Source organism: Girardinichthys multiradiatus, chromosome 5, assembly GCF_021462225.1.
Source record: "Girardinichthys multiradiatus isolate DD_20200921_A chromosome 5, DD_fGirMul_XY1, whole genome shotgun sequence".
Lineage (NCBI taxonomy): Eukaryota > Metazoa > Chordata > Actinopteri > Cyprinodontiformes > Goodeidae > Girardinichthys > Girardinichthys multiradiatus.
The window spans coordinates 34,054,125-34,082,035 of NC_061798.1; the positions used below are offsets into that span (position 1 = coordinate 34,054,125).

Genomic DNA, 27,911 nt, shown 5'->3' on the forward strand with positions numbered 1-27,911 from the left:
TTAAGGCAACAATTTTTTGGCTAATGCACTGGAAAAATGTCTAAATCCAACTGTACTTCATCCTCTGTGACTGTGCAATCCTGTAAGTGCTACTAGTCCAAGTTTAATACTTACCATGGTGCTGATTCTGCTCGGTTGTAAGTTTTTAATGATATTCATTTAGGAATGGACTCTGTTGTAACTATGCTATGTATGTAATTTGATTCAAAAGCTGCATGTGACACTGTCAGTCATGGATTGTCATCTTTAGGATGGAGCAGGGGATGGGCAGTTGTTATACACTGAAAATAAATACTTGAAAATGTTGTATATCTTTATAACTTATTTTTGAAGAGGTTTGCAGTTCATACATTATTAAGTTCATGCAGGAAATGTAAAGCTCTGCTCCACCCATTTTGCTCTCTGTGATTCTCCAAACAATAACACAAATTAAATACACCAAAAAACACTTGTTGAAAGATCCTTTCCTGTAAATGTTGAGTCACGCCTCTCCAGCACTCGTTTTATACGCCATTGATCACTTGATGAACCATACAGCATCTCCTTCTTTCCTGGCATTTGCTGTAACTTAGGTCCCCTCTGATTAAATGTTACTGCTCTTAAGCTGACAAGTGGATCAGCTTCTCTCTTTTACTTTATGACACTTAAAAAAATGATAGAACATATCTGCTTTTCTGCTCCATTAAAAACAGAATGGATTTTGGCCGTTTTCCACCTGCCTCAATCTCTCTCAATACATTTGTTGAAACTCACCATTTTGGGATGTTTCGGTTGTGTCACGTAAACAGAACTCACTTGTTTATCAGTATACAACTGATTTAACAAAGATTTTAAACAGATGCAGTGTCAGTGAAATATAAAATTTTAGTTGCGTTTATGTTAGGAACTTAATACAGTATGAATAGATTTTTATGCAGAGTTGAATTATCTTATATTTATTTATATCCATCCGTCCGTCCATCCATCCATCCATCCAAATTACAATGCTGTCATTTTTGCCCATATCTAAAATTATTTGTATTGACAGGATTGATAATTACCTAATAAGTGATCCTTTAATGCCTACTTTCACATTGTTCACTTCAAAACATAATAGTAATTTTAAACAATTGAATCTGTCAACCTTGTGGTCTTTTAAAAGCAAAACTGTTAAAAAAATAACTGAATAGTCACTACATCCAGCACTGAAAATATTTCATAACAGTTGACTTAAACTTATGTTGGACCACTTGTTTGCTGAATATTGGACCATTTGCACGTTGCTGGACGCCAGTATGCCTTTCCAACATCATCGGCCATTTTGTACCGCAGGATAGTCTGTCCTACAAATCCCAGCAGCCACTGCGGCTGAAAAGACAGGGCGTCCCAGTTCCGATGCCCCACTGAACCATATAAACGGACTATGAGACTGCCCACACTTTGCTTTCATGTTGGAGACCAGACCAACATTTGAAGCATCTCATTCTGGAGAAGAGGTCCCACGTGGATTTCATTTATTCTCCTCGTTGGCCAATGAAAAAGAAAAATTCATGAAAGAGGTTTCTGGAATAAGAAGGCCAGAAATTTCACTTTGCCGATCGAAGACGTGAGTTTAACATGTAACAGAAGAAAAAACCCTCACAGAGGTTTCAAGGAGACGGATTGCCACCTTATTTTGTTCCAGTCGACTGCTGATGGTCAGATCATACAGGTCCTTCTCAAAATATTAGCATATTGTGATAAACTTCATTATTTTCCATAATGTCATGATGAAAATTTAACATTCATATATTTTAGATTCATTGCACATTAACTGAAATATTTCAGGTCTTTTATTGTCTTAATACGGATGATTGTGGCATACAGCTCATGAAAACCCAAAATTCCTATCTCACAAAATTAGCATATTTCATCCGACCAATAAAAGAAAAGTGTTTTTAATACAAACAGCGTCAACCTTCAAATAATCATGTACAGTTATGCACTCAATACTTGGTCGGGAATCCTTTTGCAGAAATGACTGCTTCAATGCGGCGTGGCATGGAGGCAATCAGCCTGTGGCACTGCTGAGGTCTTATGGAGGCCCAGGATGCTTCGATAGCGGCCTTTAGCTCATCCAGAGTGTTGGGTCTTGAGTCTCTCAACGTTCTCTTCACAATATCCCACAGATTCTCTATGGGGTTCAGGTCAGGAGAGTTGGCAGGCCAATTGAGCACAATGATACCATGGTCAGTAAACCATTTACCAGTGGTTTTGGCACTGTGAGCAGGTGCCAGGTCGTGCTGAAAAATGAAATCTTCATCTCCATAAAGCTTTTCAGCAGATGGAAGCATGAAGTGCTCCAAAATCTCCTGATAGCTAGCTGCATTGACCCTGCCCTTGATAAAACACAGTGGACCAACACCAGCAGCTGACACAGCACCCCAGACCATCACTGACTGTGGGTACTTGACACTGGACTTCTGGCATTTTGGCATTTCCTTCTCCCCAGTCTTCCTCCAGACTCTGGCACCTTGATTTCCGAATGACATGCAGAATTTGCTTTCATCCGAAAAAAGTACTTTGGACCACTGAGCAACAGTCCAGTGCTGCTTCTCTGTAGCCCAGGTCTGGGGAATGCGGCACCTGTAGCCCATTTCCTGCACACACCTGTGCACGGTGGCTCTGGATGTTTCTACTCCAGACTCAGTCCACTGCTTCCGCAGGTCCCCCAAGGTCTGGAATCGGCCCTTCTCCACAATCTTCCTCAGGGTCCGGTCACCTCTTCTCGTTGTGCAGCGTTTTCTGCCACACTTTTTCCTTCCCACAGACTTCCCACTGAGGTGCCTTGATACAGCACTCTGGGAACAGCCTATTCGTTCAGAAATTTCTTTCTGTGTCTTACCCTCTTGCTTGAGGGTGTCAATAGTGGCCTTCTGGACAGCAGTCAGGTCGGCAGTCTTACCCATGATTGGGGTTTTGAGTGATAAACCAGGCTGGGAGTTTTAAAGGCCTCAGGAATCTTTTGCAGGTGTTTAGAGTTAACTCGTTGATTCAGATGATTAGGTTCATAGCTCGTTTAGAGACCCTTTTAATGATATGCTAATTTTGTGAGATAGGAATTTTGGGTTTTCATGAGATGTATGCCAAAATCATCCGTATTAAGACAATAAAAGACCTGAAATATTTCAGTTAGTGTGCAATGAATCTAAAATACATGAATGTTAAATTTTCATCATGACATTATGGAAAATAATGAACTTTATCACAATATGCTAATTTTTTGAGAAGGACCTGTATTTTTCCCTTTCGCCATGGAGGCCAAAGGACGGAGATTGACTGCTTTCTTGGAGTTTAAATGCAGACGCGCAACAACTCCCCCGCCTCTCTCTCTCACTTGCTGCCCCAGACGGAAAACTTCAACAAACTAAAACCCATCCTTTTATTTTTATTTCTTTATTAGGAATAGCTTGGGCAGGGGAGAGTAGGTTTTAGTGTAATTAGAGTCGCCACTTAGAGTCTCATGTGTTCTGAATTGTATGTGCATGCCATTGTTCTTTTGAAACTTGATTACTGTTGATTTCTGGGGCCGCCGTGTCTCGCAAGTTGTGTTTTTACCGTGCGAACACCTGCGCACAGGTGCGCTGTGAAACTGGACTGCTATAATAACCTTATGGTGAAATTCACCATTTTCTTTGTCTCTAACTTTACTGCTTACTGGCTTGCCGCCAAAAGTTTTATTATCCTTTGTCCTCTGGGTTTACAACCTTGCTGGGGGGAAGGTTTATGACTGCCTGTATCTCACTGAGCTACACTTTCTGGCGGGCTGCGCTCCCAAAGCTTCGTTCAATCATATTCCCTTTTTATTTTGCCATAACTGCCATAACTGCTGGTTTGATCTCACACACACTCACTGCTGTTTTTACTTTGCTGAGTTAGATATTTTGCCCTCTTTGGTGTAGAACTTTGCATGTTTGATTAGGTGAAGATTATTGAATCGGAATAGCGAGGTAGATCAGGCTGTTGATTTAATAAAGATTCACGTAGATAAAGAGAAGTCGTTTGTGTTTATTTTGTGCAAGAGTAATTTGTCAGTCAAAATAAGGTTAACGTTCCCCACGTTTCGACAGAAACGGTTGATTAAACAGTGACATCTCTGGTAATAGTTATCAATTATTAGTGAGTATTCAATGGTTGTAATTATCAAAGGTGTTGAGCCACAATTACAACACCAGAAGACATCTCTGGTTTTGATTCATAAATGAGGATTTTTGGTTAAGAAATACATTTTCTCAAATTATGATTTTTTATTATAATTATTGATACATATTAATTAATCAATAATCATAATCCCAACATTTATTAGGTGGAATTAAACCTTTTTTCAGACATGAACAGTCATTAATTATTCATGAGCAGAGGTATCTTTACACAATTTGTGTATATGACAGATTTAGAAAAGTTACTAAAGAACTCAATGAAGTTTAAGCTATTTTAGTAAAAGAAAGCCAAGAACATGTGATAGTTAATTTTTAAACCATGACCTGTCATTGAGTTTACAACCAACAACGTTTATTGGTAATTAGTGCCATAAACAAAGTCAGCAATGTAATAGCAGTCTGTGTATTTTCTAGATTGTACATACCTTGTGTTCCAAAATGCATCAACATTTTTCAGATCCTGTGGGATCCATGGAAGACAGAGACTAAAAGCTTTAAAGAATATGATATGAATCAATTGTCTGTAACAGTGTTAGCCTTCCTGCTGTCTGCTTAAGGTCCTTGTCACTTCTCTGTAAAGTGTTGACTGTATTGATTATCCTTCACATTTATTATTATAACAACATGAGTTAATTTTACTGCTGCAAAAGTATGTACAAAAAGATAAACAGCTGCCCTTTATACCCCCCCACCCCCACCCCCAGCAGTTGAATCTTTTCATAGAAAGCCATGCTGTGCAGCATTGCTTACTCTGCAGCAGGCAGATTGTCCATTGACAGCAGGCTTCTGCGGCAAGATTCCTGGGAAATCGGAAAAACACTTCCATTGATGTATATGAAACATGTGTTTATATATAATTCATGTGATTTGCATATGTATTTTATTATTTCGATGTGCAACAATTTTTCAACTGGAAGCCTCAACTAATAGACTGAAATCAACCAAAAACATCTTCCATAGCAACACAGGACACTTGCTTCAGAAATGCTGACCTCATTCTGACATCCAACAATGAAATATTAATGGATCAGATATTAAGACTAGTTGAGATTAGTACATCTCTTATTCAGTTATTTCAATTGATTCGGCCTTTTATAAAAAAAAATACACAGTTAAACACAAAGAACACAGTACAGCCAAATATAAAAGATCACTTAACTGTTTGTGCTTGCAGATATGTTTTACTTTAAATACTGCATCACATTTGTTACATTTGTCCTGTAACTAAGCTTGTTTTGACTTAATTCACATGCTAAATGTAATCCATTTGGAAGAGATGCAAATTAATGCACAAACAAATCTATGTATTTAGCCCAAAACTCAGGTCTGAGAAAGAAAAAAAAGAAATAATTTGTACAAAAAAATTTGAGGCACTAAATTGCACTTAAATGTTTCTGTTGATTTGTGAGCCAACTAATGTATATTAAATGCTAAATATGTGCACAATCTACAATATACATCGTTTTCACTAAATTAGAACATGCGTTCCGAAGAGGCTCGTCTGTCAGAAGTACATTTTGAAACTAAACTTTAAGCAGGTATTGAACATACTTTTCACTAAGCCCATATCTCTCTATTAATATGTATTTTTTATAGGTCTGATATAAAATTCTAATCCAAAATATCTTGTTTTTATTATCCGTCAGTGGAAAATCATCATAATTAACAGATGCTTGAAAACATCAGTCTGCTTGTAATTATATATATATATATATATATATATATATATATATATATATATATATATATATATATATATATATATATATATATATATAAAATGTGTTTTATTTAGTCAATTGAGCTTCTGAAATAAATGAACTTTTCAGAAATATTCTAATTTACTGAATAACTGTGAACAGATGATAGTCCAGATATAAAAATCAAAAAAGGCTACTTCATTTATCATCACTTACTATGACCAGGACAAAATATTAACTTATGCTGACCCAGATCTTTTCTTGATATATTCATTCATTTATTGCTGTTGATTTTAACTATACTTATACTTTTTCAAATAATGGTGGTCATTTCTTGCCATCCATTACATTTTACCTTTGTTAGTGATGCAGCAGAGTCCACACACTGTCTTTGGCATTACTTTGTTCCCTCCTGAGGGCTCATCTTTGAGAGAGAAGGTCTAAGAGCATGGATTTGGCCTTGGGCTTCTCATCTCAGTTTTATTACTCTACCCCTTTCATCCCTCTGTTCTCTCCCTTCCTCTCTGTTGCTGTCAGCTCATTAAAGTGAGTGAGAACCTGTCATCTTTGTCTTGTGAATGGCCAACTATAAAGATGATGAGTGAACTTGGGAGTTTTGAAGCTGTACCCGTTCACCCGCCTAGGTGATGATGTAAATACTTAAAAATCAATTTTAAAAGATTATTATTTATAAAATTAGGAAAGTCTGAAATGCAGTTTATATTTGATCTACAGTTTTGCTGATTTTATCAACATGGCTCCTAAAGTTTAACTGAGAAGGTCTGTACTGTATACATATATATATATATATATATATATACATATATATATATATATATATATATATATAAGAGATGGACTCTACATGCCTGGTTCCCACCGTGAAGCATGGAGGAGGAGGTGTGATGGTGTGGAGGTGCTTTGCTGGGGACATTGTTGGTGATTTATTCAAAATTGAAGGCATACTGAACCAGCATGGCTACCACAGCATCTTGCAGCGGCATGCTATTGCATCCGGGTTGCGTTTAGTTGGAACATCATTTATTTTTCAACAGGACAATGACCCCAAACACACCTCCAGGCTGTGTAAGGGCTATTTGACCAAGAAGGAGAGCGATGGGGTGCTGTGCCAGATGACCTGGCCTCCACAGTCACCGGACCTGAACCCAATCGAGATGGTTTGGGGTGAGCTGAACCGCAGAGTGAAGGCAAAAGGGCCAACAAGTGCTTAGCATCTCTGGGACCTCCTTCAAGACTGTTGGAAAACCATTTCAGGTGATTACCTCTTGAAGCTCATCAACAGAATGATAAGAGTGTGCGGAGCAGTAATCAAAGCAAAAGGTGGCTATTTTCAAGAACCTAGAATATAAGACATATTTTCAGTTGTTTCACACTTTTTTGTTCAGTATATAATTCCACATGTGTTAATTTATAGTTTTGATGCCTTCAGTGTGAAGCTACAATATTCATCGTCATGAAGGTTTTTGGCAGGTGTGAAAAAATGCTTTAAACACAGAATGCTTTCAGAAATATAAATGAAGATCGTTTATTTTTATCAATTTACAAAATGCTAAGAGAACGAAACCAAACATACAGTCAAAGTCATTAAGAGCTGTCTTCAGCGTAAAAAAAACAAGAATTACTGCAACTAATGGTATGGCCCCCACAGAGCCCTGATCTCAACATCATGGAGTGTGTCTGGGGTTACATGAAGAGAAAGAAGGATGTGAGAAAGCCTACATCAACAGAAGATCTGTGGTTAGTTCTCCAAGATGTTTGGAACATCCTTCGAGTTGAGTTCCTTTAAAAACTGTGTACAAGTGTACCTAGAAGAACTGATACTGTTTTGAAGGCAAAGGGTGGCCACACCAAATATTGAGTTGATGTAGATTTCTCTTTTGTAAATTTACTGCATTTCTTGATTAATGAAAATAAATAATTAACACTTCCATTTTGAAAAGAATTCTTTGTTTAGAGCATTTTTTCACACCTGCCTAGACCTTTTGCACAGTACTTTCTATATCCTGTATATGTATATAAACTTTATAAGAAACTGCTATTGGATTATTTCAATTGCAATGGACAGAGACACAAACGAAAAGGAAAAAGAAGAAGCAAGAAAGAGAGAGAGGTTGAGCAAAAAAGAAAAAGAGAGAAGGAGAAAAGAATAAAGGAGATATAGAAGGGCGAAGAGAATACAAGTTAACACCCTAGAAATTTGGTTCTACACCTGCAGTAACATATATAACAACAGCAATATTACTGAAAAGTGCACAGTACTAATGAATGCAAAATGTATTTGGTGGTAACTGCGACTCAATATAAAACATCTGTGTATCCGTTAACACCTGAATCCAAAACACTTGTGGGTGTAAGTGTGAGCGCGCCTGTGTATATAAGGTTTCTCCATAAAAATATGTGCGAGTGTGAGGAGCCACGGTCCTGCCTCCCTGAACCCGAGACAGACACAGAGGAGATTTGAGCCACAGACATACAAAGGCCCCCAGAGCACAGAAACCCCAAGATGACCACAGCCAGGACTACCGCAGTGTCACCAGAGAATAGCTGTTGTGATTATGAATCTGGGAATATTATTTAATATTTAATATTAATATTTAATCAAATAATATTTCGGTCTGTTAAGGGTTGTCCTGTGAATACCGGCCCAGTAAGGCGGTGGTATTAGGACAAAATAGAAAGGTGTGAGATGAGCTCTGACATTATTGAACAGCATAAACTCTGCACACACATGGAATGAATTCACACAATTTCTAAAAATACAAGAATTTATTAACAAAATAAGTCAATTCAAAGTCAAACATATTTCAATCAACAAGCTCTTTACTATGCTAAAACAATCCAACTAAACTACCAAGCAGAATTAAAGAATAAGGAAGACTAATGGGCTATGCACAATATAAACAAGTTGATTAAAGATGATTGAAAATTATGACCAAAAGAGTGATGCAACATTACCATGCAATGTTTATGTTTGAGAACCAAGGATTATCTTGAAGAATCTGGAAGTGAAGTGAAGTTAGTCTTGGAACCAACTTAAGCAATAATCAGCAAACGTTTAGACAACCAATCACAATGCAAGATCAGATAAAATATTATTTTAATAAAATAATGTGTTGCTGTCTTCTTCCAGACTGGGAGACGGCGTCTTTGCAGGGGGTTTCTCTCAAACACCCTTTGCTCCTACAGGGCTCGGTAAGAGGGTCAGGCAATGCTTGTACCTTAATTACCCCCATTCATGAATGAAAATACCAGATACACAGACAGTATTTCATTCGTACTTATCTTTGCATATGATCGATGATCGTATGACAGTCTTGGATCCAGTTTGAAGAGTTTATGTCTGTTTGCCAGCAAAAGACATTAACGCACTTTGTTCCCCTCCTATCCCGATGAACACCGGTGTGGAAGAGGTCGGCTTGTTGGAAAGGGGGTGCTCTTATTCAGACAGTGGCATCATGGGAAGTCTGCTGCTACCCCTCTTTCCTCAGTTGCTGGAAGTCAGTTAAATGCAATTTATTTTGAAAGTTCCAGAAGAGTCTGTACCAGAGTTTAATGTTGAAATCCATGGCTGTGGTCCCAACATAGCAGAGGAGGCAACAAGAGTATCTAAAACAAAGGAGGGCACATGACCAACATGTTCAACCAACCACATACCCATGACGCAAAGCCAACAGAGTGCCCAGTCCCTGATGCCCCCCAGCCCAGCACTGAATCGCAGCCACAACAGGGCCAACTTGAGCAACAAAACATGTCCCATACCAACACCGAGGTGGCCAATAAGCCACACCTTACCCACAACGGCAGGACCACCCAAATGCAAACCCCCAGTCAGCATAGGCACTCCATAGACAAACAAACCAAAACTGACAGGGCCGCTAAACTTCAACTTCACCTTATATGAACACCTAGATGGTTGAAACTTGGCCACAACTGGATGTTCCAACAGAACAATGATCATAAATACACATTAAAACTGATTTGGAATGCATAAAGCAGGGAATCCCAAGCTTCTGTGAAAATGTATGTACAATGTTTAAAAGGCGGATCTGTGGCAAAAAAAAACAAAAAACAAATATATAGAGCCAGAATTGTAGCAGAAGCTTACTGTTAAAAAGCATGTGGTGGATCTTGTTAAGGAAGATACATTCTTAAGAGCAGCCAGTTTCACCTCAATATTGCAAAATTAAAGTTAAAACATAGAGGTGATGCGGCTGCCCCAAGATTGTGGAACAACTTATCTCTACATATCTGGACCGCTCATACCATAGATCCATATAAATGTCTTCATATAGAAAAGTCCTGGAAGGGATGAACTTGGATTACAGAAAATCTGCAATATATTAAAAGAAGTGCCCCTATTCATTTAAATTTCTTGTTTTATAATCATTCCACCCTGAAAAAAAAAGTGGTTTAATTGCTTAATTAAAAACCCCAAAAATGGGTTTTTTAATTAGTTATTAACTCACCGCTGATGAGTTAATAGTATATAAACTACTGACTGGCACTGTGAAGTGAAATTCCATCTTCTGTTGTTCCTAAAACTCTGGCTTTATGGTTGTAGAAGGGCTAACAATAGAAAATACATTTAATGAAATAGAGCTTTAATTGTATATAGCTTCCATTCGTTTGTACTAACATGGCATTGCTGTAGCAGTTTAACAGTTGAATGTCAGCTAAAATAGTTTTCTGATTAGTGCTCATAGCGAGAACTTGCCTGGTCAGATTTCATTTGTTTTCTATTATACACTGTGTAATTATAAATCTCCATCACTGCAAATCCCCCTCCGAGGAACAAATGATGTACATAACAGTTGCATTTAGCTGCGATCATAATTTCAGCTGATTTCAGATTGTTCTTGTTTTGCTGGCTAATAAACATAGAAATACAAAGTAGTGTTATTCTGTACATGCTTATCTAAGCAAATAAATTATTGCCCATCTTCGTAATTTTATGCTGTAGCTTCAAGATCAAATTAATACTAATAAATCAGCAAATACATGTATGTAGACCTGCACAATGTCTCCATACAAGTATGAACTTACTGGACTTGTTATTTATTCTTTTGTTGACACTTTAACTGCACAAGGCTAATTGTTTCCATATATAAAGGCCTGGTATGTGGCTAATTATGTTTTCATTGCTTGTTCATATGCGCAGGCATATGTAAACCAAAGGAATAAATTCAGTGGACTACAAGAAAACATTCTTCTGCACTAGTGAGCTATTGGTGTCATTGTGTTTGATGCTGGTTGGCCAACAATAAAATTACAAGATGTATGCAATCTAAACTGAAGATCACTCACCTTGGCCCTACATTATCAGTCAATAAAGATTTGCAGATTTAATGCACTATTGTTTTTATCATCATTTACAAAGAGGAAAAGATCAACTTTTCAGGGAATGAGGAAATATGTATGTATCTCATTCTCGTCGTCTTCCGCTTCATCGCGGGGCCAGCAGACTCAGTAGAGACACCCAAACTTCCCTCTCCCCAGACACGTCCTCCAGCTCCTCCGGGGAGAGCCCAAGGTGTTCCCAGGCCAGCCGAGAGACATGGTCCCTCCAGCGTGTCCTGGGCTGTCCCCTGGGCCTCTGCCCGGTGGGACATGTCTGGAACACGTCCCGAGGGAGGTGTAGAGGAGGCATCTAGTATAGATGCCCGAGCTCTACTTCGAGCTCCTCCCAAATGGCCAAGCTCCCTATCTCTAAGGGAGTGCCCGGCCCCCCTATGGAGGAAGCTCATTTCAGTTGCTTGTATCCAGGATATTTTTCTTTTGGTCTTGGCTAGAGAGGGCCAGCAGGACCACGTTATCTGCAAAAAGAAGAGACAAAATCCACTGGTCCCCAAACCAGACACCCTCCGGCCCTTGGCTGTGCCTAGAAATCCTGTCCATAAAAGTTATGAACAGGACCGGTGACAAAGGGCAGCCCTGCTGGAGTCCAACATGCACCGGGATCAGGTCCGACTTAGTGCCGGCAATGCGGACCAAACTCCTGCTCCACTTGTACGGAGACCGGATGGCCCCTAATATAGGGTCCCCGACTTTGTACTCCTGGCCACCATGAGGGACACAGTCGAATGCCTTCTCCAGGTCCAAAAAACACGTGTTTTGTGTCCCCGGTCTGCCAGTCCAGAGGCACTGTCTCCGACCCGAATGCAATGTTGAAGAGGCGTGTCAACAATGACAGCCCCACAACATCCAGAGACTTGAGGTACTCAGGGCGGATCTCATCCACCCCCGAAGCCCTGCCACTGTGGAGCTTTTTAACCACCTCGGTGATACATACTCTCATGGAGGTGAGTATGTATTTTTATTTTTTTTATTTTAGCTATTTGAATACTAAATCTACAGGTGCATTTCCTAATTAGAATATAATTGGAAAGTTGTTTTTTCTGCATTTCATTTCAAAGTAGATAAATAGCGATGTATGGCAAGCATTCCGTTTTGATCACTGTTTTAATTACTGTGATCTAACTGCTAATGTACTTCATGTACCTTACCACATTTTGTAGGACCCAGGAAAACACAAAAAAGAGATAAAAATAGTTAAAATCCTAAAAACACTAACATAGCATAATAAAATCAGACTAAACAGTACAGCCAATGTCAGACTCACATTGTGTAAAACCCATTGAGAGTGTGTTTTCAAGTGAGATTTCAAAACATCTACTGAGGAAGCTTGTCTTATGTCCTGTCTGATATAGTAACCACTACCAGCATCTGGTCAGCTGACCTGAGCTAGTTGAGCAGGTTGGACAAATATGCTGGTGCACTACCACATATTGGACTACTTGATGGCATGGCAGAGTGACCTGGCCAATTCCTGTTAAAGGGCAGTTGCAATAATTCAACCAAGATGTTATAAAAGCAAGGCTCGCTGTCATGGCTAGAAAGGAGCAGGTCAATCTTAGAAATAACTCAAAGACAAACAAGGATAATTTTACCACAGCATCAACAGGGTTATCACACATAAGGGCAGCATCTATTTGAACACCTAAGCTGGTGACCACAGACTTCAACTGAGGTATAAGGGTGGAGACATCAGGGTGAACTGGCGGAACATTTGGAACTGAAGGAAATCCTTTTGGTTATTCTTTAAAATAAAAAAACTAAAAAACTAAGAGCCATTCACAGTTTGAATATACTAAGAGGAGTAAAGAAGGGGCTCAATAGAGTGAGCATTGGGGGGGGAATGATTTGACAGTCATCAGCATATAAATTGAATGAAATCCCATATTTCTGTCAAATTGTTCCCAGTGGATGAGAAAAAACAAGTGGCCCAAGAAAGTATCAATATCAGATTTAATGAACATGGTATTACTGAGCTTGGTTGGCATCATCTTGCCTGGCCTAAACCCTATAAAGAATATGTGGATTATTGTCAATAGTTGTCAGGCCATAGAGCTGTGTGCAGGTTTGTGATGCTGTGTAAATGTTGTGACAGGCAGGTGCAGCCCCAAAGCTGCATCGCATAAGGAGCAATCTCCGAAGAGCTTCATAAGCTGCTGAGACTCTGAAGGAGGCGTCGGATTGTTTACTCTGCCGAGTGGTAATCAGGCCTAACCAAACCCTGCTCCTTGTCTGCCTTTGTGCCTATTGTTAACTCTGGCTCTCCGTCTTCCTCCAACGTTGCTATTTGCCGAACCCAGCTCTGGAAAAACCCTCCGTGGCCCTAGTCCTTCCATGTTGGCACCAGCAGAACCCGCTCTCAGTGGTTTAGTCTCCTGCCGGTTAGTAACTACTTCATTGATGTTACCTCAGCCTGAAAGTTGCTCGGACATATTCAGATCAGCCTTTGAGTTTGCTCCTCGCTTCACCTGTCCTGCCTGTCTACCCTCCAACGTGAACAACCATCTGTGGAAATCCGCTCACACAGTTCACTCACCTGTCAATCTCAGTCTCCGTGACCGACCTGATCCTCCTGGAACATTCCTCCGATTCCACATCAATATTCATACGACCAGAACTTCTCCTCACCTACCTCAAACTAACAGCTCTCTCCCTCATAGTGAATTGACCCCGTATGGACTCCTGACGTTGCAAAATACATTATTTCAATAAATCTGTTTAAATCTTATCTGTTCTCCTGGTGTGCTGCTCTAGAGTCTCATAGTTAAAACACCAACATGACAATAGTAAGATGACAGACACCAAACTCAGCAATGCAGATTAGCTGAAGGTCACTAATAAAGCAACCTAAACTTCTTTAACACCTCAGCAGCACCAGAGGCTGATCATCTTTATGATACACCAGACTGATGCAGTACATTATGCAAAAAGGGAACCCCAACAAAGTACTGAATGCATATACTTTGGTACATAGAAGGAACTTTTCAGTAGTCTGACATTTCTAAATAAAATTTCCTTTTTATTAGTGCAACAGCAATACATAATTCAAATATATCTGTGTGTGTAATCAGTCAATATATTTGTTTTACATTTGCACCTAAATTACCAAAATTAATTAACTTTTATATTCTAGTTTTTTGAGATGCACCTGTACTTGTTTCAGCAGGGAAGAAAAAATAATTAAGCCAGCCATGCAGTCAGCTGTGTTCACATTTGAAAACCTAATTAGATCCAAAAATCCTAATTAGATATGAAAACAAGTAATAGCACAAAGTGACAAAATACTTTTTTAGGGATGCACTAATATCAAAAAATCATATTACTTTTCTGCTCTGGCTAAAATCATGACTAATGCACTCTGCACCAAAGAAAAAAAAAAAACAAAAAAAAAAACTTCAAGGTTACAACAAGAATGCAGAATTTCTTATTGCAAACTTAGAAACATTTAAAACCGTTCTTTAAAAACTGCATTTTACATAAAAATGCAGACGGTCCAATCTTGCCTCTAACCATGTATTATGTTTTAAACACATCTACAGCTGACAGTTTTCAGTGGGCTGAGAAAACACCAGAATATTTTAAGATTAATGAATGAGTTTCAGAAACATTCATGCCGTATGCCAAAGCAGGCAACTGTGAAAATATAAATGTGAAAAAAAACATTCATATGAAACCAAAACCAAAAGTCTAAGGTTGGAACGAATAATTGTTTGCAAATGATCCATTACTATCTATGTTTAACCTCTCAAGCAAAGCATTTTCAGCCTCAGAATATGATGTTGTGTTTAGTGTATAGTTCGCCAATGCATTATTAATCTGAGCTTTTGTTTTATTTGTTAAATAAAAGACAAAGATTATCTTGGCTTACCTGTTCATACCAGAGTAACTAATTCTTCCACATTGGCGAAGTTGTGACAAATACTAGTTCAGGTACGAGATGGCATTCCACATCAGTACATGAAGAAGCTAATGACCAGGATGAGAAGATGGTTTTGTGGTTGTATTTTATTGTTGCACTACTGAGCCCCTTGTTTCTTAAATGAAAGAAAATAGATACTATGTTGATGTCTCAAATTGGAAGGCTTAAAACTGTAGTTCATTACCAATTGGTTTTATGTACAATCTATATAACATCCTCAGGAAACCTTTGGAATCTAATGAGACTGCTTTATTTTTAAGTTTGGCCGTGAACAAATTTAGTCACCAGGTTTGTAGCAGTTTTACTGTTTTGCTTTGTTTTTTCCCCAGAATACATGATATTAGACAACAAGGTTGACTTTGCCCAACCCCGTCCCACAAACATGGCAGTAGAATGCACACCTTGAAGGAGAGAGCACCTGCAATGCAATGGTACCTCCCCGCCAGTTTAGGAGGCCCCACAGCCCACCAATGCACTGAAGGCCCCTGGGCCAGTGCATGTATTGGCCCAAAACCCTGACATGCCTAAAACCCTGCTTTTAACGTACACCAGAGTTTATTTTGCTCTCATAGCTCAGAAGCATTGAAATGGCACTTATATGTAGCTTAGAGAAAATACTTTGTTTTAAAAATTTGAATAATTCAGTATAGATCTTGCAATCATTCATCTCTGGTGTTTTCAAAATGTATTTCATGGTTTTAACAAGAGATGATTAAATGTGGACCAGGTGCCTAGAAAAAATGGTTAAACTACATTTAATTACATGCAGAATACAGCTATACATACATGTTTACTTGCAATGTGAGCAACACTGTAGAACACCCACTGACAACAGACAGAGCATTCAAATAAGCAATAGAAAGATTGTACAGGGTGGAAGTGACAGATAACAGCCTCAACCAAATGGAATGATGAATGGTGAATAATGGCAGACTCATAATTTTATTAAAGAGGAACCACATCATGATCCATTAAATAGTTTTAATCTGCTGTCTTTCATTTTGACACATTTTGCTTTATGATAGTTAAAAGAAAACATCTTAATTTGAAATTTAGATACTATGTAAATAATTGCATAATCAAATTGGAAACAGCCAAATGACATCATGACCTACACAGAATATTTTCACTTTATTTTATAAAGCACATGAACAAACTTGGACCATTTATATGGAGAGCAGTTTCATTCAAAATTACATAAATAAATAAATACTGCTATTGATAAATTATTAATAAATATTCCATGAAATAAATAAATATTCCCATGAAATAAAACAAAATAATTATGTTAAAAGAAATTTTTATCTTACTTTATTTAATTCATTTCAAGAGCAGTAGAAAATGACTGACTGACTGACTGACTCATTTCAAGATTTATTTAATTTACTTAAATATTTATTTTATTTGTTTATTTCATAATGCAGTTTTATTTTGTGACACTTTCATTTTGTAAAGCTACTTTACGTATTTCAGTGACTTTTATTTTTTAACCTTGTACATTCAAATGAGGGGGCAGAATTTTATCTGTGGGGTGGCACTGGGACAGCCGGGCTGAGCTCAATTCGTGGCAGTGGCAGGCAGAATTGGCTGGAGCTGCCACCGGAACTGCCACAGCATGCCTGAGCTGCTGCCGCCAGTTAAACAGCATGCCGGAGGGTGCCAGGGGATTCCGCGAGGATGCCAGACGGTGCCAGACCGGCCGTAAAAGCCTGCCACAGCGGTTGCCACTGTTTTTGTGGAAGCTAATGCTAATTATCAGCAAACGGGATGTCATTATTGTTACTATTGCCTGTTAGTCAGTAATTACTTTCAAATGATGATGTCGTTATTGGTTATTATTTCATAAACAGCGTTACACCCATAACATAAAGTGGCTGCATTTACTTGAGATGGAACATAAATAGCACTATGTGTGTGTTTGATGTGCTGAAAGGATGACGAAGAGTTATTGCTTCCACAAAAACAGCGGCAACCGCTGTGGCAGGCTTTTACGGCCGGTCTGGCACCTTCTGGCATCCTCGCGAAATCCCCTGGCACACTCCCGCATGCTGTGGCACTGGTGGCAGCAATTCTGGCATGCTGTGGCAGTTCCGGTGGAAGCTTCAGCCAATTCTGCCGGCCACTGCCACGGATTGAGCTCAGACCTGCAGTCCCAATGTCATCCCACAGACAAAACCCCGCCCCTCCATTTGAATATAAGAACATGAAATAAAAAGAGCTTGAAATAAAAAACAGGGTTAAAAAATAATGTAGCTTTACAAAATAAAAGTGTCACAAATAAAACTGCATTATGAAATAAATAAATCTTTAAGTAAATTAAATAAATCTTGAAATGAAATGATAAATAAATAAATTATACATTTAATGTGGTTGTGAATTTAGTTCAGAACGTTTACATATTGAGTTATAAACAGAGACTAACCAGTTCTAACCTATGTAAACTGAACTTATGTTAGCATCCAACATACTAAATTCTGCTGTAAAGTTTTTGTTTTTTTGTTTTTTACAAACGTAAAAAAAAAAAAAAAAAAACTTTTTACAAATGTCCCCTCCTTGAACCGCCACCTTAATATGGTGGAGGGGTGTGAGTGCTCGAATGATCCTAGAGGCTATGTTGTCTGGGGCTTAAATGCCCCTAGTAGGGTCTCCCATGGCAAACAAGCTCTAGGTGACAGGTCAGACAAAGAGTGGTTCAGGAATCCCTCATGAGGACCAAAATATCGAGGCACGTGACGTCGCCCGGTACGGCGGAGCCGGGGTCCCACCCTGGAGCCAGGCCTGGGGTCGGGACTCGCCGGAGAGCGCCTGGTGGCCGGGTTGCTCCTCGCAGGACCCGGCCGGGCCAAGCCCGAATGAGAGACGCGAGGCAATCCCCCAGTGGGCCCACCACCTGCAGGGGGAACTGTGAGGGACTGGTGCAAAGAGGATTGGACGGCGGACGAAGGTGGAGACATCGGCGGCCCGACCCCCGGATGCTTAGGCTAGCTCTAGAGACGTGGAATGTCACCTCGCTGGGGGGGAAGGAGGCTGAGCTTGTGCAGGAGGTCGAGACATATCGACTAGAAATAGCGTGGGCTCTGGAACCCATCTCCTCGAGAGGGGCTGGACTCTCTTCTACTCTCTTCTACTCTGGAGTGGCCCACGGGGAGAGGCGGCGTGCTGGGGTGGGTTTTGTTGTTGCCCCCCAGGTCAGCCGTCTCGTGTTGGGGTTTACCCCAGTGGATGAAAGGGTCGCATCCCTGCGCCTTTGGGTTTAGGAGAGGTCTCTGACTATCGTTTCAGCCTACGGGCCGAGTGGTAGTGCTACCCGACCTTCTTGGCATCTCTGTCGGGGGTGCTGGATAGTTCCCCTCCCGGGGACTCCATTATTCTGCTGGGGGACTTCAGCGCCCACGTGGGAAACGACAGTGACACCTGGAGAGGCGTGATCGGGAGGAATGGCCTCCCAGATCTGAATCCGAGCGGTGTTTTGTTATTGGACTTCTGTGCTAGTCACGGATTGTCCATAATGAACACCATGTTCAAACATAAGTGTGTCCATCAGTGCAATTGGCACCAGGACACCCTAGGCAGCAGGTCAATGATCGACTTTGTTGTCGTATCATCAGACCTTCGGCCGCATGTTTTGGACAATCGGGTGAAGAGAGGGGCTGAGCTGTCCACTGATCACCACCTGGTGGTGAGTTGGATTTGCTGGGGGAGGTGAAAGCCGGACAGACTTTTTCAGGCCCAAGTGCATAGTGAGGGTCTGCTGGGAACATCTGGCGGACCCCTTGGCTAGGGATGTATTGAACTCCCACCTCCGGGAGAGCTTTGTCCAGATTCCGAAGGATGTGACATAGAGTCCGAGTGGACCATGTTCTCCGCATCTATTGTCGATGCTGCACACATAGTTGCGGCCGTAAGGTCTGCGGTGCCTGTCGCGGCGGCAATCCCCGAACACGGTGGTGGACACTGGCAGTAAGGGACGCTGTCAAGCTGAAGAAGGAGTCCTATCAGCTGTGGTTGGCTTTTCGGACTCCTGAGGCGGCTGACGGGTACCATGGGGCCAAGCGTGCCGCGGCCCGGGCGGTGGCAGATGCAAAAACTCAGACCTGGGAGGAGTTCGGTGAGGCCATGGAGAAGGACTACCGGTTGGCCTCCAAGCGATTCTGGCAAACCATCTGGCACCTCAGGAAGGGGAAGCACTGCTTTGCCAACACTGTTTACAGTGAGGGTGGGGAGCTGCTGACCTCGACTGGGGACATTATTGGGCGGTGGAAGGAGTACTTCGAGGATCTCCTCAATCCTGCCATCACGCATTCCCTGGTGGAAATAGAGGCTGGGGACTCGGGGTCGGACTCTTTCATCACCCAGGCTGAAGTCACCAAGGTGGTTAAAAAGCTCCGCGGTGGCAGGGCTTCAGGGTTGGATCAGATCCGCCCTGAGTAGCTCAAGTCTTTGGATGTTGTGGGGCTATCATGGTTGACACGCCTCTTCAACAGTGCGTGGCAGACGGGGACAGTGCCTCTGGATTGGCAGACTGGGGTGGTGGTCCCCCTACATAAGAAGGGTGACCAGAGGGTGTGTTCCAACTACAGGGGGATCACACTCCTCAGCCTCCCTGGTAAGGCCTACGCCAGGGTATTGGAGAGGAGAGTCCGACTGATAGTCGAAACCCGGCTTCAGGAGGAGCAGTGTGGTTTTCGTCCCGGCCATAGAACACTGGACCAGCTCTATACTCTCTACAGGGTACTCGAGGGTTCATGGGAGTTTGCCCAACCGGTCCACATGTGTTTTGTGGACCTGGAGAAAGCATTCGACTGTGTCCCTCGTGATGCCCTGTGGGGGTTGCTCCAGGAGTATGGAATCGGAGGCCCTTTACTAGGGGCCATCTGGTCTCCGTACAAGCGGAGCAGGAGTTTGGTTTGCATTGCAGGCATTAAGTCGGACCTGTTCCCAGTGCATGTTGGACTCCGGCAGGGCTGCCCTCTGTCACCGGTCCTGTTCATAACTTTTATGGACAGGATTTCTAGGCACAGCCAAGGGCCGGAGGGGGTCTGGTTTGGGGACCAGAGGATTTTGTCTCTTCTTTGAGCAGATGACGTGGTCCTGCTGGCCCCCTCTAGCCAAGACCTACAGCACGCACTGGGGCGGTTCGCAGCCAAGTGTGAAGCGGCTGGGATGAAAATCATCTCCTCCAAGTCCGAGGCCATGGTTCTCGACCGGAAAAGGGTGGCTTGTCCTCTTCAGGTTGAGGGGAGTTCCTGCCTCAAGTGGAGGAGTATAAGTATCTCAGGGTCTTGTTCACGAGTGAGGGAAGAATGGAGCGGGAGATCGAAAGATGGATCGGTGCGGCTGCTGCAGTAATGGGGACGCTGGGCTGGTCTGTTGTGGTGAAGAGAGAGCTGAGCCAAACAGTGAAGCTCTCGATTTACCGGTCAGTCTACGTTCCTACCCTCACCTATGGCCATGAGCTTTGGGTCATGGCCGAAAGAACAAGATCCCAGATACAAGCGGCTGAAATAAGCTTCCTCCGTAGGGTGGCCGGGCACTCCCTTAGAGATAGGGTGTGGAGCTCGGCCATCCGGATCACCTGCACCAAGTTAATCTGTCTTCTTGTTTCACCTGGTCACACTCCATTAATACACACCTGTTCTGTCATTCGGCACGGAAACATTTTTCAAGCTCAAGTCTTGTTTTTGGATCATGCCATGCCTTTCTTGCCTGCCTGTTTGTTCCTGCCTCCTGCTGTGAGTGAGTTTTTGTTTATGTATAGAAACATAGGAGTGTTTTTATTTAAAAAGATAAAAGAAAAATTCCTACATAGAGGGATCGTTCACTGGCTCTTCACCCAAATATCAAGCTAAAGATAATAAAAGTAGTTTTCTCATTTTTTAGTGACCACCACTTGTGATGAAATTCACAAGTAGCTGTTTGTTTGTTGCTCAGAACTGAGCATATATACAGATTGTGTGAAACTGTGCATGTCTTTTCATCTGGATTTCCATTATTTCATCTTTGCCACATCCTACAGCCCTAACACCAGAGAGATGTTGCTGATTAATGTACAGAAAATGATGCTCATTCATCGTTCTCCCTGTCTTATTCTCCCCTCCCTTACTTTATTAATAGCTGTAATCAACCCCAAATAAATAATTTCTGTCCTTAGCACATGAATCTTACTTTTCCACCTGTAGCAAATATATAAGTTGAACTAAAAAGTGCTTTATGGTGCAGTTTCTTCCATTGTCTCCAGAATTCCTTTTTAATTTTCTTCTCATTGAAATCTCTGTCATTGTTTTTTTTAAGATGTCTGAAAAACACCTTAAGGTGACTAATGGGTTAGTTTGGTGCAGCAGAGGCTATTCTACTCTTTAGCAGGTAAAGACACTTCAGATGATGCAGTGACCACCTGTTTCCTGCTGTTGCATCATAGACATGCTGTTGTTCACTTTGAAAGGGCCAAAAAAAAAAAGATTTTATTTTTGCCTTGTTCTGTCTTCTCAAGGTGTGATAGCCCTGTGGGTTTTTGAGTCACATTTTGTTTTCATTGTAATATGTTTATGTATCCTTCTCGGTTTAGAGTTGGTGTTATCTGGTTGTGCTGGTTTTCATGTTTTAGTTTGAGTAAGAACCATCTGATAGTTGTTTTGTAGAGCTGCCTCTTAATCTGCTCAGCCTTGCCTTCCCTGCAGTTCCTTTCAAGTGTTTAATTTTCTAATGCTGAATTCTTCTTGTTATCTCTAATCCAAGATGGCATGATGCTGAAGGTTTGTTCTATTTTTATTTTTAAATTCAGTTTAAATGTGTTTTTTCAATGCTTGCCATACCTTACTATAAGGCAAAAAAGGTGGGAAAAAGTTTTGAATGGCCCGCCTTCAATCAGAAACTGAAACATAATTTTGAAGCGTGCTTTTCAACTGATGGCCTGAGGTGCTTGCTGGAACTGTTGAACCACAATGGGGCCTGGCAACCTGATGACAATTTCTCAATTTAATGAGCTCTTTTTTCATCAGTTTAATGTCTTTACTGACTGTGTGGGATTTGGGGAAAAGTTCATCCCAAGGTGAGAACATCTTATAATGTGCTCAACCTACAGGACATCACTCATGGAAGCATTTACATCATATGCCACCATTTTATCTGGCATATGATGTAAGCCAGCATGCCCAGAGACCTACCTAAACTTTAGAACCTGTTTATCACATTTCAAAAGAGATTCTGCTTGGTGTCTTCATATAATTTTTCAGATTTACCATGTTACGCTACAAAAAAGAGAATGTTGTTTGTTTTATTATTACTTTTAACTGATAATGTTCAACCTAATCCAGGCCCTGGGTTGCAATTTATCTTGTCACCATCTGATTTTAACTACCTATCTGATCTCAAAATTGTTAATCAATGTGTGCAGCTTGTTATCCAAGATGGACACGGTCAGATTTTGGGTTAACTAAACAGATGCAGATATTGTAGTGATTTCTGAAACATGGTTGACCAAATCTATTGCTAATGAGGACATTAACATATCAGGTTACAATGTTTATCTTACTGACAGACCCAAAAAGGTTGGTGGAGTTGTGATTTTTGTTAAATCAAAAGTTTGCTCACAGATGGTTCTGTCTCAATCCATCATTGAGCAATTAGAATTTTAAATGTGGAGATTACTAAAGGCTTCTGTATAACTGTGGTTGGGTTCTACAGGCTTGCATCTGCCACCCAGGAATCATTGCAGTCTCTAAAGCATCTTTTATCCGTGGTAAATTACAATTAACCTATTTTACCTGTTGATTTTAATTGGAATTGGCACACAGTTCATCAACTCACGTTTGAAGCTGAACATCAACAAGTCATATCAGAAAACCGCTCAGCAAGAAACATATGTGTCAAGTTAGATCTTCAGAAATAAAGGATAAAACTATATTTGTTATCGGTGATGTGTTGTCTGAACATTCCAGTAGACTTTCTAAATAAGTTAACTTATATTAGAGAAGTACAAAAGGACAAAATGTCATGCAGAAACTAGTCTGGACAAAATATCTTGCTGTAAAGAAATTCTGTTATAAAAGACAGTGCATGTCCCAAATGTTATTGGTAGGTGCGACATAATAGTAATAGTAATATAAATGATGTAACACTGATGAAATTATGCATTATTTTAATGTAATCTATTGCTACTACAATTCATTAATATGCTGTGGATTTTGTTAAATGTAGTAAAGCATGGGCTCTAATTATAAATAACTCAGATCAGTGTTTGGGACCAACATCCTTATCTGGATATCCCTACATTGTAGGTAATGTTTAGAAATAGGATATCAGTGTTCTCGCCAGCGCATTTCAGCATAGCGGGCCGCTAAACTGAAAATTGTCACCGATACGCTCATAAAAAATGAGCGCAGCGGCCCTTTGACTGACATCTGGCCTCCCTCTCCGTGTGGTTTTGATGTCGGCTGTAGCGCATGAGTCTATTCCCACTTCCTTTCACCCTTTGCGACCGCTAACAGTAAAGCTTTCTAAAATCATGTCAGTTCCGAAGAGTTTTCATGGTGAGAAACCTGGATATGAATAAATCAGCAGAGAAACTGCATTAGTGAAAGTAGAGATAACACATTCAGTATTACATTAATGATTCTAATAAATTATTGTCGTATAATTCAGATGTCCCTACCTGGCAATTTTCAATGTTTTTAAAAAAAAAACACATACACTGGTCAGGATGTCCAGTAAAGGTCACAGTGGCCCCCCTGTGCTATTTTATCACTAAATGTACTAAAACAAGCTCTTGCGGGCATTTCATCTATCTGTGCCATTAATTGAAATGTTCCTGTATCTCGTGTACAAGCTAAAGAAAGTTAGTCCTCTGGTGGGTTTCAAGTCATGAATGCTAATAAGGTGGGACTTTTCTCCTTCAAGTGTGTAAAGTTTCTGGGGAGGAGAAATAACCACCTCCCTTTGAGAATTTGTGAATCTCCCTTTGAGAGCATTGATGGTGAGGGGAGAACATATGCATGTCTTCCTGTCTTTGAGTGTGTTTGTGTTAATTCTGGAGCTGAGTCAGCATAGGAGCAACAGGGGGGAGCAGCAAGATGAGATCAAGAAGCCAATGAGATTTCTGGTGCCTGAAAGATGAAACTCTACAAGAGGATTCATCTTGTCCCACTTTATGCAGTCAAGGAGTTACTGAAATCTTCACAGTGCTTACGTTTGACTATGTTTGAATGTTACAGGTTGCTGTTGATGGAATTGTTACTTGCATGCTCACTTCATCTAAGGTTTTTACTGAACTGTAGGCATTAAGTGAGGTCATGTGAGTGAAAGCATGAAATAATTTCTGCATAAGTTGCGCTTCTTTGCCAATATGAATTCAAATATCTTTTTGTTAAATTGTTAAACTTTGCATCTCAAGAATATACAACTGTATCTCTGACTATAGAAACAGGGTCGACTGCAACGGGCTGTCAGGTCTTCTACTTTGAAATCAGACTAGTTCTAGTGGCTGCAAAGTGAGCATACAGGCAAATAATACATAAGGCACACATAGACTTGGAATACTTTTCTTGCTGAGGACAGAAGCTTTAGTGAGTTTAACAGTGAGAGGTGAGCTATAAGGGATTTCAAAACTTTGGATCAGAAAGGAAACGAATGTGTATAAGGCTGCTAAAAGTGGGCTGGCTAGACCACAGAAATGGAACATCCATTTATGTTATCTGTGTTTATATAAAAAATGGAAATTTCAGTTGGAGCCCGAAACCATTCATGCCACCTTTCAGACTGTTATTGTAACTATCCATTTCTGCAAGATTTTATGTTTATGTGTGACCAACAGCTACAGCCTGGTTTGAACAAAGATATATTTTACTAAAAAAAGCAGAAACAAAACAACCATCTGTCCAACGGCATATTTGGCGTGATTATTTTATGTATAATGATGCCCCCTATGTGTTAAACAAGTTCAAAACAGAAATTTAGAGCAGGCCCAAGTCTAACTAGTATTTCAGTGGCTGGTGGTGCACTGAATCTTGTGTCCAGGAGGTTAACGACAAGTGGTTACATATAACCACTGTCTCTAGCAAACATGAAACAGTACTATAGGTTCAGTGACGTACTGCAAACAGAACCAATGATTGACCACGATCCACTATTGTTCATTTGTACCACAATCCACAATCATCTGTTTTAACTGAAACCAGAGACACATTGCCACATTTTCTTGCTGTCTAAAATTAAATCTTGCTAAACCTTTTCTGTTTCAAGTCAATTAGAATGACCAAAATTAACTCCTTCTGGCAGCTGCCAGAATATTAGGAGATTCTTCAGTGAATTTCATGACTTTCTTCAAATTTAGATGTTTATATATGCTAAGATAATTGTACTTTTAAACAATTTAGGAAAGTCCAAATAATGATGGCATGGCTTTGTAAGCCTCTGATTTGAGGCACACATTAAATACAGTGCTTCCTTGTATGACACCATGGAAAAATAAAAGATATAAGATATTATGCTTGAGTGCAACTTCTAGATGTTAAAAAGGTGCCACATACATCTTGTTTAAACAACTATTAACAAGTATAAATACCACTGGAATGTCCAGCCATCATACTGGTCAGAAAGGAGACAGGAAACCCCACAACCAACACTAAAAACCTAGTAAAAAAATGCTGGTAAGAGAGTGTCCACAGGGAATCGGGTCCTGAACCCACATGTGCAAAAGGATTAATCAGTGATGAAGAATCACTCAAAAAGCAACATAAAAAGCCATACTATGGCTTGCGAATGCAGAAACAGACAAAGGCATTAGTTTTTGGAGAGATGTCCTGTGGTGTTGTGAAACACAAATTAAACTGTGTAATGACCATTGTTATATTTGATGGAAAAAATGGATGTTTGCAAGCCTGAGAACACCATCCCTGTGAAGTATGAGGGTGGCAGCATCATGTGGTGTGGGTATTTTGCTCTAGGAGTGACTGCTGCAGTAAAATATTCATTCATTCCTCTTCTATACCGCTTATTCCATAGTGGGTCACGGGAGAGCTGGAGCCTATATCCAGCAGTCTACGGGCTAGAGGCGAGGTATATCCTGGACAGGTCACCAATCTATCGCAGGGCAACACAGAGACATACAGGACAAACAACCATGCACATACTCATTCACACGTAAGGGCAATTTAGACAGACCAATTAACCTAACAGTCATGTTTTTGGACTGCAGGAGGAAGCCGGAGTACCCGGCGAAAACCCACGCATGCACAGGGAGAACATGCAAACTCCATGCCCATTCTTCCTTGCAAAAACAACTCAAGCTCAGTGAGGTTGGATGGAGAGCGTTCGTGAACAGCAGTCTTCAGCTCTTTCCACAGATTCTCGATTGGATTCAGGTCTGGACTTTGACTCGGCCATTCCAACACCTGGATACATTTATTTGTGAACCATTCCATTGTAGATTTGGCTTTATGTTTCGGATCGACGTCTTGTTGGAAGATAAATCTCCGTCCCAGTCTCAGGTCTCTTGCAGACTCCAACAGGTTTTCTTCCAGAATGGTCCTGTATTTGGCCCCATTCATCTTCCCATCAGTTTTGACCATCTTCCCTGTCCCTGCTGACAAAAAGCAGGCCCAAACCATGATGCTGCCACCACCATGTTTGACAGTGGGGATGGTGTGTATAGGGTGATGAGCTGTGTTGCTTTTACGCCAAACATATCGTTTTGCATTGTGGCCAAACAGTTCGTTTTTTTTTCATCTGACCAGAGCACCTTCTTCCACATGTTTGGTGTGTCTCCCAAGTGGCTTGTGGCAAACTTTAAACGAGACTTTTTATGGATATCTTTGAGAAATGGCTTTCTTCTTGCCACTCTTCCATAAAGGTCATTTGTGCAGTGTACGATTGATTGTTGTCCTATGGACAGACTGTCCCACCTCAGCTGTAGATCTCTGCAGTGCATCCAGAGTGATCATGGGCCTCTTGGCTGCATCTCTGATCAGTCTTCTTCTTATTCGAGATGAAAGTTTAGAGGGACGGCCGGGTCTTGGTAGATTTGCAGTGGTCTGATACTCCTTCCGTTTCAATATAATTGCTTGCACAGTGCTCCTTGGGATGTTTAAAGCTTGGGAAATCTTTTTGTATCCAAATCCGGCTTTAAACTTCTCCACAACAGTATCTCGGACGTGCCTGGTGTGTTCCTTGGTCTTCATGATGCTCTCTGCGCTTTGAACAGAACCCTGAGACTATCACACAGCAGGTGCATTTATACGGAGATTTGATGACACACAGGTGGATTCTATTTATCATCATCAGTCATTTGGGACAACATTGGATCATTCAGAGATCCTCACTGAACTTCTGGAGTGAGTTTGCTGCACTGAAAGTAAAGGGGCCGAATAATATAGCAAGCCCCACTTTTCAGTTTTTTATTTGTTAAAAATGTTTGACACATCCAATAAATTTCACTCCACTTCCCGATTGTGTCCCACTTGTTGATTCTTCACAAAAAATTAGAATTTTATATCTTTATGTTTGAAGCCTCAAATGTGGCAAAAGGTTGAAAAGTTCAAGGGGGCCGAATACTCGCACGGCACTGTATGTAGATGACATTTAGTGAAAGGAAGAACGTCTTGTAGAAATATTGAAGCAACATCTAGAGTCATCAATCAGAAAGTTAAAGGTCAAAATTGATGACTCTAGTCATGCCACCAAATAAGTCACCAAATAGCTTAAGAACATCGCAATGTCTGGATCTCAAACCCACATTGTTTGATTCAA

The 27,911-nt window shown here is 40.7% G+C and overlaps 1 protein-coding gene across 1 annotated transcript in view; it reads right to left on the reverse strand.

Annotated features, from left to right (window-relative positions):
• The window catches only part of LOC124869050 (zeta-sarcoglycan), a 520,530-nt gene that overhangs the window by 93,150 nt on the left and 399,469 nt on the right, over positions 1-27,911 (reverse strand). The gene's annotated exons all lie outside the window — the stretch shown is intronic.